This window comes from Hibiscus syriacus, unplaced genomic scaffold, assembly GCF_006381635.1.
Source record: "Hibiscus syriacus cultivar Baekdansim isolate YM2019G1 unplaced genomic scaffold, ASM638163v2 tig00110528_pilon, whole genome shotgun sequence".
NCBI lineage: Eukaryota > Viridiplantae > Streptophyta > Magnoliopsida > Malvales > Malvaceae > Hibiscus > Hibiscus syriacus.
Genome location: NW_024062770.1, coordinates 4,487,525 through 4,499,884, shown reverse-complemented (window position 1 = coordinate 4,499,884; position 12,360 = coordinate 4,487,525). Strand labels below are relative to the sequence as shown.

The 12,360-nt window shown below is 32.0% G+C and overlaps 2 pseudogenes; both read right to left on the bottom strand.

Annotated features, from left to right (window-relative positions):
• Window positions 1-1,163: 1,163 nt before the first annotated feature.
• Window positions 1,164-2,060, bottom strand: LOC120130168 (annotated as a pseudogene).
• A 1,883-nt stretch (window positions 2,061-3,943) lies between these two features.
• Window positions 3,944-5,251, bottom strand: LOC120130223 (annotated as a pseudogene).
• Between the last annotated feature and the right edge of the window lie 7,109 nt (window positions 5,252-12,360).

Below are 12,360 nucleotides of genomic sequence, written 5' to 3'. Positions count from 1 at the left end.
CCTGAATGATTCAAAAAAATTATTTAGGCACCTATCTTAGTAACATTTGTAACGTTAGACACCTGAATGATTCAAAAAAATTATTTAGGCACCTATCTGTGAAAAGCAAAATAATTTGGCACTTGTTTAATAATTAAGCCTTAAAGAAACCATGTCAGCAATTTTATTAATATTTTAATAACAAGATACAAAATTGAAATCTAAACTGTACCTTAGATATGGTTTTGAAAAATAAAATTTATATACCAAAACGGAACAAAAAGTAATAGATTAGGTACATTTTCCATCTTTTGAAAAGGTTTTTAACTTGGATATCTTAAAATATTATGAAATCGTAATTACACTGCCAAATTGTTAAACTTCAACGAGCAGATTAGTTCCATATGCAACCCATGGGGATATCATATTTACCCAAAAAGGAAAATGAATAACAAGTTTACTTTTAATCTTTCTCAACTTAAACAATCCAAATAGGTTAAAAACTACGAGTACTAAACAAGGATAAGACAGAAGCTTCATCGAATTCGATTGATTTCATGAACAAATCCTAGCTTCTTTCTTTTCGCACACAGAGCATAAGAAACAAGCCACAATATATGTACATTATGCAGCTCAAGACTAGACTCAACCCACCACATTATAAAACTGAGTATCTTATTTCAAAGATTTTAGGTTACCAAAAACGTAACCTTTTATAATAAAGTGGATAACATTTAGCGTAAAACAAAAATATTAGGTTATTCATAATAAATAATGTAAGTTGCAAAATTATTACGGCTGCAACTTAAAAAATTATCGTCAAGACTTCTCGGTTGTAACCGAAATTACTATTGATTGTGTAAACCCCGTTCTCAATTGCAACCCAAATTATTACCAATTGTATAACTTTTTAAGTTGAATAAGATAACATTTTAAGTTAAAACTACCCCTCAATCATAAGTAATTTTAACACAAAGACCGCTCATTCAAGCATATGATGTCATGCTTGGTCGTAACTTGCAACAGTGAGTTTATCTTTTTCCACAACATACTCTAGGTCACGACATGATTAAGGTAAAAGTGCACTCCATTTCTAACACATATCAGATTACCATTTCATATATAGTATAAATTGTATGATATCTGATAAGCATTTGCGCTAGACATTCAATCTATGAAAGTTCCATTAAGAAATTGGATCAGAGAAAGATGACAATCAACATGGATTATTCAAATCTTTAATTCAAACACGAGAACTCCTAAAAATCAATAATAATCAAAACTAGAGAACATTGATTTAAATGTATAAACCAGTAATTGTCATAAATTATCAAATAAAAATCCAAAATTCTAAATATCAGTTAGCTAAATTCATGATTCTCAAACAGTAGCTAAATTAGAAATTAAGGAAAAAAAGGAAAAAAACGCGTACCAAGTTCCTAAATCCCCATGTAGATCAACCACAATCGAATCAGTTGATCTTGGGATCAGGCATTGGGAACAACCCAGCACCAGCGGCTCCTCGAGGCGGCGAAAACCCCAAAACTTCTGCAAATTAGTCCTTATACTAATCGAGCACAAGAAGTACAGCAAAACCATAGAACAATGCGTGGAGTCCTCCCCTTTTAACCCTCTATGACTCATCTTCATCACAATGCCAATCGGCTTAAACGGCAATTTGGCGACTACTTTCCCTTCGAAAAGAGAATTCAAAAAGCCAAAAACGACGATCAAAACGAGGGCGACAACAGCCCCAGATTTGAACTTGAACAAGGAAAGGTCACGGCTGGATTCGACACGATCGATCTTCTTGGTTTTGGATTTTTTGGTGGATAACTTGTTTGGGTTTTGGTCGGTCTTCATGGTTTCGAGTTTCTTGGCAGCTTTGTCTATTGAGGATTTGAGTGATTTGTAAGAGTTGGTTCGGTAGATTAAGAACCATGATATGGCTTCGCAGACGATGGCCGTGCAGAAGGAGATTGCAACGACGGTTAGACTGTCGGAGTATTTGAAGGATGATAGGAACTGGGTTGTTGCCATTTTCACAAGGGGAATATTTTCTCAGTACAAAATTGAATAAGAAAAGGTCTCTAAGAAATTAGATCCGTTCGTAGTCAAAGGATTCGAATCGGAAGTAGACGACAATTGAACTGTGGGCTGAAAAGTTAGGCTTCTGCGTTTATTCCTCACTTTATCTCTTGGCCCGTTTAAATTTGTGCTTCATGAGTTTGTTTAGGATTCGAAGATGCATCTTCTTCTTAATACTACAATATGTCTTACCAATGCACTCAGCACTAATACATATTATTTTAATAATATTTTTATTCTTCTCTTCTTTTATATCATCTTTAAATAAAATAAATTTGTTTCATCAGTCGTTCAAGATTCACCGCTTCTAATTTATATTAAGAATCACAACCGACAAGAAAATAACAACATAATCATTATTTTATTTATGTGAGAGGTAAAGGCGTGGGGGAGACAGGAGTTAAGGAGGATGGAGTGATCAAGATTCTTCTCATTCGTGACTAAGAGGTATATATGGACTCCTTAAAAGCGTAGGGCTCATTTGTAAATATCTTAAATAAATTTTGAAAAGAAAATGTAGTTTACTTTATCTTTGATGTTTGTTTGACGAGAAATTATAAAGAAAATTGGGTAGAATTAAAGGTATAGAGCAATTTTTTGCATTAAGCCTTTCTAAAACTATGCCTATCAAATGCTCCCACTTAGGGATGAGCATGGGTCGGGTCAAATCAAGTCGGATTTTCGATCCATTCAATCTGACTCGAAAGTTTTAAATCCTCCATTCGATCTAAATCCGACTCGAAAACTATATCCCTTTCACTTGACTCGAACCCAACCTGATATTTTGAGATTAAATTTGAACCCGACCCGATCTGACCCGAAATAATATATTTATTAAAAATATTATTATTATTAAATAAAAATAAGGATTTAATTGAAAGAAAATAATATATAGGGGGTATTATTGCAATTATCCCCAATTAAATAAGGTAAAATTATAATTTTTTTCAGGTCCAATATTTTTGACCTTAAACCCGAAATTAACCCGACTCGAGCATAACTTTAAAAAAAAATCAACCCGACGCAAACCCGAAATTTATTTTTAAAAAAATCCAATCCGATCAAGTCGGGTCCGAGTCCCATGCCCATCCCTACTCCCGCCTCTCGGCTTGAAGAGAAATCGTTCACCTAAAGAATTAAATGAACTATTTCCTGAATTTCGTAAGGGTCTTCTCCATGTTGCAACTTTCGAAATTATTCCTGATAATTTTTAAGGAGATAGGGACTGAACAGAGGCCATGAAAGATAGTGTTTCTCACAACTCTTAGTTTAATGTTAGATAGTGAATTTTTAACAGTCAGGAGAGAATGAATTTATAAAAACATATTATCAATAGAAAATATATTGATAAAACCTAAAATACCTACGAATTTGAAAATTTTAGGAAAGACTCTTGTTATTGTAGAAAAGTGCATTTGGTAAGAGATTGATTGTCAAATGCATTTTGTAGTGAATATTCAATAGGTACTTTGAGTGACCCAAAATACTTTTGAGGAGTAATTATGAGAACCTGCATATCTCCCTTCCCATGACCAACCAACTGAATTCCATCAATTGTAGTTTCAGTAAGAACTGATTATTACACAAAATACTTGGTCCATGAGCGTAATACAGATAAGAAACAAAATTAAATCTCGCGCATCTTTACGAAACAGTGATTAAAAGTTGAAAACTGTAGCATCTTGAAAGGTTTGTGTACACGGAGAGTAAAGATGGGTCTTCTTTCTAGGTCGCCCTACAAATTTGTTTTGCCAAGCACAACTTTATGTTCATCCTCCTAGAAATCGAAAAAATAGAATCCGACTTCTTCGTAAATTGAATGCAGTTAAAACTATTATTGAGCAGTTCCGGCGCACACAAGATATCTCTCAAGCTCCTAGTTCAGTCTTCTCCTTGTGCTCGAGAGTCACTGCTGTCAATATCTGAAACCCTGAAATATCATTTCTTCTTCTGGAAGAAGAAGCTGAAAGTGATACCCCAGAGTCTATTTCAGCAGCAGTGTCTGTATGACTTTCCAAGTTCATTACAGCAGCAATGCTTGAGAACAAATCTCTATCATCAGCTGGAGTTGGCTGTTCCTGGTTTCTTCCCACTGGATTGCTTCGGATATACGCTTCAACTATCCTTTCTGTTGAACTCAATGCAGATGATAGGGAAGTAAGTCTTGCAACTCTTCGTAATTGTGATTGTCTTTGACGGAACAAAGAATGAATCCGGGAGTACATGACATCAGTACCATTTGTGCTGCTAGGCCTCAAGTCAACATCAAGTGATACAATTGTAGTTTGCTCTCCACGTAATCCATGAGATGTCAAGATCCTGTTAAGGACGGAATCAGCTATTTCCGTCATTCCCCGGGCACCATTGGACTTTCGTTGAGTTGGGTCATTGGCCAAATCAAATCTGCTTCGAATATGGCGAATCATCTCCTCCACTGAGAGATTTAAAGCAGTCCTTTGAATAGTTTGCCTCCAACTCTCCACCCGCCGTGCAGCGGGCCGAAGAGGGACCTTAAGACTCGAGTCCTCTTCTGGCTCAAGGTCAATTTTTCCCCTACCGTAAATTGGGGTCAGAGTTTTAAGTGTCACCTCTTCTTTGCAAACAGGACATTCCTTTGCATCTGAATGGACATCTAACAACCGGTGGATGCAACGCCAACAAAACAAGTGACCGCAACAAGTTACAACGGGTTCCCGGGCCAAATCCAGGCATACGTTACAATCGAAGAAACTCCCTTCTCAACATCATCCTTGCTTTCCGAAACATCATCTTCCAAGAATCCATTGGTATTCTCACATGTTTTGGGTACCATACCCACATTGTCCGAATTCCCCGAAAATTGATTCAATTCCGCAGATAGGTTCTGAGCTGCAGCAGGACATTGAACCTGCTGCCATCTCACCCTGTGTCGCCCAACAGCTTCTCTAATCCGATTGAATCGGTTATCAACCAAACCAAACCATCCCAATCCAAACCTTCATTAGACACTGATCTTGACCCTATCTCAGGAGTAGGACCCAGATTCAAATCAAGGTTCATTGCACCATGTATTTCCTCACCCATAACAAATGGCTCCAAATACCCCTTATTTTCGATCCCAGATAAAGCTTCCTTATTCCCTTATTTTCGATCCCAGATAAAGCTTCCTTATTATTTCTAGGAGTTCATATATATATATATATATATATATATATATATATACAAACAAAAAAAAACTCTAGTTTACCCTAAGACTGAGTAAACCATACCAGATAATCACAAAAGTAAGCCCAAAACATTAAAAAAAATACTAAATTTCATCCTAAAACATAATGAAGCCAAAAATTTAGAACCTTGTTCGCTAATGAATCAAAACTGGAAGTAAACTTTTATTACAAATATCAAGAACCCAGATCTAAAAACCACACTGGCAAATCCCCAAATTAAAAGAAACCTAGCATTAGATCATCAAGCTGATGATCATAAATACAGAGGAAAATAAATATGGAAAAAATATAGTAGAAATGAGACGAAAAAGGGAGATCTGACTTTAACAGCTGCGGATATTGGCCATCAAAGTAGGAGCTTTGTTGGGAGTCACTAAGTGAGATGGAGCGAACCTTATCTGAGTTAAATTGGGTTTGAGTCGAGTCGCAATGGATTGTTACCCTCTTGGGTCACCGATATTTGTCTTATTATACATTTAATACTTAAATTATTAATTTTTAATTCATTTTAATAGTTAATTTTTTTTAAATTACACATAAATATTAGTTTTTATTTTATTTTAATATTCTGTTCAAAATTGAACATCTAATTTTTTAAAAAATTAAAAAATTAGGTATTAAAACATATCAAAATTGATAGTTTAGGTACTAAACGCGTTAAGTTTTCAACAATAGGTACTAAAATAAAACAAAAACTAATTCTTAGGTATGGTTTTGAAAAAATTAAAAGTTTAAGTACTAAAATGGATCAAAACTGATAGTTTAGGTACTAAATATATAGTTTACCCTATTTATTTTATATTGAATTATTCCCTAAAATATTCTTAACACATTTTATCTAGGAATGCAAATGAACCGAGCTTGAACGAACAAAGTTATGTTCTTGTTAATTTATTTATTTTTGAATGTGTTCGTGTTTGGTTAGTGTTCGTTTAAATTTTTAATATTGTGTTCATGTTCGTTTATTTATTTTTGAAAATGTTCATATTTGTTTATTTATTGTTCACGAACATGTTCATTTAATGTTCGCAAACGTGCTCATTTATATGTTCATGAACATGTTCGTTCGTGAACATGTTTGTTTATATGTTCACAAACGGGTTCTTGAACATGTTTGTTTAGCGTTTATTTAGTGTTCGTTTATTGTTGTTTTAGTGTTTGTTCATCGTTCGTTTATATATTCCATTTTTAATTTCATTTGCAAGTTAAAGAAAAATGATAAAATTACGCTACTGTTGCTTAAACTCCTTAAAATTCATAGTTTAAAATGAAACTTTTATCATGTGTTCTATTTAATCCTTATCTTCACTAATATTTAAAATGTAAAAAAAATAAAAGGAAAAAAAGAATCAGTTAAACGAGTTTGTTCATGAACATAAATGAACGAGTTGATAAACAAGTTTGTTCATAAACATAAACGAACCGAACACACCTTTGTTCATGTTTTTTTGTTTATTAAATGAACATAATTTTTTCATGTTCGTTTATTTAGCTTAACAAAAGAATATAAATGAACGGTTCACGAACAGTTCATCAAACGTTTTGTTCATTTACGCCCCTAATTTTATCCCTTAAATTTTAAATTAATATTTTATTATAGCAAATTATTAATTCCGTTAAAAAATAAAAAAAGATAAATTGCATATTAAGTCACTTAGTTATTTATTTCATTTTGTATTGAGCATTCCACTATAGTTCTTTTCAAAACCATTATTAAACTTAAAATTTTATTCCGTTTTAGTCACCCAATTTAATTAGATTTATTTTTAAAATTTATAATATAAAAAAATTTATTTGTATCACATTTTTTTACACATAAATTTATTTTCAAAAAAAATGAAACACCATGAAAAATTCACATCCAATCTAAAAGAATAATTCAATACTTTTATTTCACATTTTTGAACAATTCGTGAAAAAGAATTACATTTTTATATAGTGGTGGATCCAAAAATATTTTTTAAGATGAATATATTTCTACTAATAACGGAATTTTTTATTGATGATGAACACAAATAAAATTTAACGGTGAACACAACAATAAAATTTGAATTAACAAAAAAAATCGAATTAACGCATACATCAGCCACTGTCTGTAATAATTAATGGCTTGCACCCCACCCTTAAAAACTGAAAAAGAAAGAAGGTAATAATTTGCATGGTGCCTACCAAATTCATTTTTTATCTTGGAACTTTGAGTAACGGTCTAAATTGAAGATCTGTGAGGTAACTTGGGGCCTATATGGGATAATCACAGAACAACACCACACGAAGATGAAAACCAAGACGCAACAGACTGGAGAAACACATGCCTCTTTAATCCCTAAGTAATTAGTTCAGTTCAGCCAATGAATGCAAACCCCAAATAACAATAATATTAATAAATCGACAGAAACAATATTGAACATAGTCCAATGCTATACTTCATTATATCCACAAATAAATTAATTATCAATCAAACCAAGTTTGAATGTATGCACACTTGTTTGCAATATTATATACAAAATGCATATTCAGAAAATGCAACCCTCATTCTTTACAAATACAGTTCCCACATGGATTACTACCGGGATGAAGAAGAAGATCCGGTGAATGTCTCGAATGGATTACTACCATGATGAAGAAGAACATCCGATGAGTGCCTCGAATTCCTTCTGAACCTATAAATTGATCACAACATTGTAAAGGGTTTGTATTTGATTAATTGAAATTTACAAGTGATGGGTATATATTACAAAGGAATCTAAATCCTAAAAAGATACGGAAAATCAAATGTATACACAAGGTAAGATTTATACAGGGTATAATTTGATTGATTATAATTTGTAATTTGATTAGATTAAATAATCTAATCTAATTTTTATCTTTGATACGCTCTCGCAAGATATAGGATCCATCAGAGACACCAATCTTGGACCGAAAATGAAGGAAGAGATTTCGTCCAAGTGGTTTGGTGAGAGTATCCGCAATCTGAGCTTTGGATGAGATGTGTTGAACTAGTAGTGAACCCGCATCAACTAAGTTACAAACAAAGAAGTAATCAAGTACAAGATGCTTCATCTGATAATGAAAGACTGGATTCTTAAAAACATATATGGCACTGAGATTGTCACAAAAGAGAGATGGTGGTTTGTTTAATGCTACACCAATTTCTTGAAGTATATGTTGAACCCAAAGTACTTCAGCAATGTCATTTTCTACGACACGATATTAGCTTATGTAGAATAATGAGAGACTATTTTGTGATGAGCCTACTTTCATGAGATGAGATGATAACCAAGATAAATAACATAACTAGTAAAATATTTACCATCCATAGAAGATCCACCCCAGTCCGTATCGGCAAAAGTAGTGAAGTGGAGTGAAGACACCAAGTGAAAAAGAACGCCATGGCATAACGTACCTTTGAGATAACTCAGGATACGTTTAGCTACTATCCAATGTGAAAGTATGGGGCCATGCATGTATTGCGACAAAAGATTAACAACAAAGGCAATATCTGGATGAGTAATTCTGAGATACCGAAGAAGACCAAGTAACAGTTGATAACTCAAGATATCTAACGACATAGATGACTCATATGGAGGTAATTTGTCGGAAGAAGACATAGGTGTTAAAATTGTCTTGGCATTTTCCATATGAAATTGTGCCAGGATATCTGAGATGTATTGTGTCTGAGATAAAAACATACCAATCAGAGTGGAAATGACCTCAATGCCAAGAAAGTGATTGAGTAGCCCCATATATTTCAAAGAAAACTTCATAGACAATAAGCTAGTGAAATAAAAATGAAGTCAGTACTATTACTAGTAATCACAATATCATCCATATATACTAGAATATACAAAATAACTTCTTTTGTATTGTAAATGAAAAGTGATGCATCAACCTTTGCTTTTTGAAAGCCAAACTAAAGAAGAAATTGAGAAAATTCAATGTATCATGCCCTTAGTGCATGTTTCAGTCCATACAAGGTCTTACGCAAACAATAAATATGAGAAGATTTTGTAGGGTCAACATATCCCAATGGTTGTTCTAGATAAATTTCATCATAAAAAGTGTCATTTAAGAAGGTATTATTGATATCAAGCTTCTTAATAGGCCACACATGATGAAGTGCAAGAGTAAAGATAATGTGTACCGTAACAGGTTTCATTACAAAAATAAAAGTCTCAAAATAGTATCGACCAGCCTTTTTAAGAATACCTTTTTGCAATTAATCTGGCTTTGTATCGATCAACAGAGTCATATGGATATCTTTTCATGTGGAACACCCATTTTTACCCTATGACAAATGACTTTGATCGTGGAACAAGATCCCATGTGTGATTATGCATGAAAACATTAAACTCATCTTTCATAGCTTGCCTCTATAACAGATCTTTAAGAGCTTAAGAAATAGTTTTCAACTCTAATATGGAAGGTAAAGAGTGACATGTAGTGTTATTAACAAATGAATGACCAAAATAGCTTGGATTTGATCAACAAATGTGTAGTTGTCGAGTATTTTGTTGCAGAAATGGATCTGTTATAGTAGCAGGAACATCATTATATTGTGGCATATCAACCAAAGGTGTTGGTACATCAAGTGGATCCCCATATTGATGTATTTCTACTGCATTTGATTCATCATTTTACTGTGGCATATCAACCAATATAGTTGGAGGAGAGGACTGTAACATCCCAAACTATGGGTTAGTGACTCAATTGTAAAATTTCAGAATTTGGTGATTAAAGTGAAATAGTTGAATAGTTCAATGACTTATCTGGAAATAGTTTATGAATTATTGTTAGTAATTATTAAATGAAATAAAGGGCAAATTGGTCATTTGACATGAAAGATATTTTTCCCCTTTAATAGGAGAGAAACACGTAGGGGGAAAGTTAGCTGGAAAATTCTCTTCTTCTTCTTGTTTTCTTCTTCTCCACCATGAACCCAAGGGAGCAAAGGTGAGTTTTCTGATTACTTGATTGTTTGTTGATTTTAAGTATGGGTTTTGATCCTTAGGTGATAATTAAGCTTAAGGAAAGCTTAAGTTGTCTTAAAATCAAAAGATGAAGAAGTCATGAAAGATTAAAGAGAATGTATTTTTAAGTGAATTTCTGGAGAAGAGTTGATAAGTTGAATTTGAAACTAAATTTGACTTGTCATCAACTTAATTAAGAGATATGAAGTGATAGAATTGGATTTAGAGTATCTTGAAAATTTGGTATGATTATTGATTTTCATATGAAAGATGGAATTTTGAGGTTAAGGATGTATTGAATGAGTAGAAATTAATTTAAGTATATGTACTTGAGTTAAGAATAGAAAAGGGAATGAAGCATGAAGAATTTAAGCTGAAAATGATGAATTTTCGGGCTTAAAAAGGATAACATTTGATAGAATAATCAATTTAACCTTCATTTTTTTCTAGAGTATTTTGACATTTAACGTTTTATTTTAAGGTAAAAAAGACCCTATTTTGAAGTGTTAATCTTGTGTTAACTAACGATTTCCATCTATATATGAGCTTTCTACCCAAAATAAAACGTCCAAAATAATATCAAAATAATCATTTTAATAAATATTAAGGGTTAATTTTGATATTATACTTAAAAATAGAAAAATTTGAAATTAATAGAAAATTCAATGGACATAAGTTTTTTTTAGTGTTAATACACATTTTATCTTCTAAATTTAGTATTTGATATTTAGTTTTTATTTAAACTTTCTAATTCATTCCATACATTAAAATTGAATTTATTAAAATTTAATTGATATTCATTTAGAATATATATAAGTGCCTTTAAAAATGACTCATCAACCCATTAAGTGTATCAATGGTTAAAGAAAGTGTTGATTTCTCTAAAATTCCTAAATTTGAGTACATGTTGTGTTTGCAAGGTGTGCGCGTTATTAATGATTTAAAAATTTATAAACAAATATTATATTATAATCACCCGAGATAATTAAAAAAAGAATCGTTAAAATTAATTATAATTATTATTTTAACATTTCAATTTTTTATTCCTATTTAATATTTAAACTTCTTTATGATAGTCATCACACACATTAATTTAAAAATTTTAATTACATTTTATTTATATGTCACATTCAACCAATCAATTGATATCACATATCTTCAAAATCAAAGTAAATTATGTGTTCAGTACTTAAATTATCAATTTTGGTTTTTTTTTAGTATTTTAATTTTTAATTTTTTTAAAACCATGCTCAACTTTTAGTTTTTGTTTCATTTTAGTACATCACTGTTAAAACCTTAATGACACTGTATTTTTAATGGGTAAATTACATCATTCATTACTCAATTATCTTCTTACCCTATTTTAGTACTAAAGTTTATTTTTTTTTAATTTTACTATTCAACTTTCAAACTACTCTTTTAATCACTCTAATTTATTTTAGGGTAAATTATAGTAATGGTCACTGAACTTTTCTAAAGCTTTCATTTAGGTCCCCCAACTTTTAAAACTTGCAATACAATCCTCCAACATTTAGTCCTTTTGCAATATGCTCCCTTAACATTTAGTTTGTTTGTAATATGGTCCCAAATCGTTTGACGTCGTTACACTGGCCACTGAACTTTTCAGACACTTGCATTTAGGTCTCCTAACTTTTAAAACTTGCAACACAATCCTAAATTTTATTCTAAACCCCAAATTCCTTTTCGATATCAAATTTTGTTTTTCGTTTATCTCTTCTCATTTCCAACGCAACTTTTCAGTTGGAGATGCATGGGAAATTCTAATCTAACTTTGAATTATGTGGAGGTGTTGACTTGAATAAGGGTCCATTGAGAGAAGACTCGACCAAGGGACTATCGGGACCATCAACGATTCAAGGTGTAATGTTAGATACATGTCATCTCAGGTGAAGCATAAATGTACGATGAAATGCTTGTAAGAAAAAAAATGGGGTTAGAAATACAGAGTTGACAAATACTACTAAGATGAACTAAGTATCATTGTTGAAAGTCACCAACAAAGCTGAAATTATTTTGTATAAATGGCATATAATAATTTCTTCGTTTAATCCTTGTGCTTAAAGATTTTCCAACAGATGATCAAATATAATGAAATCCCA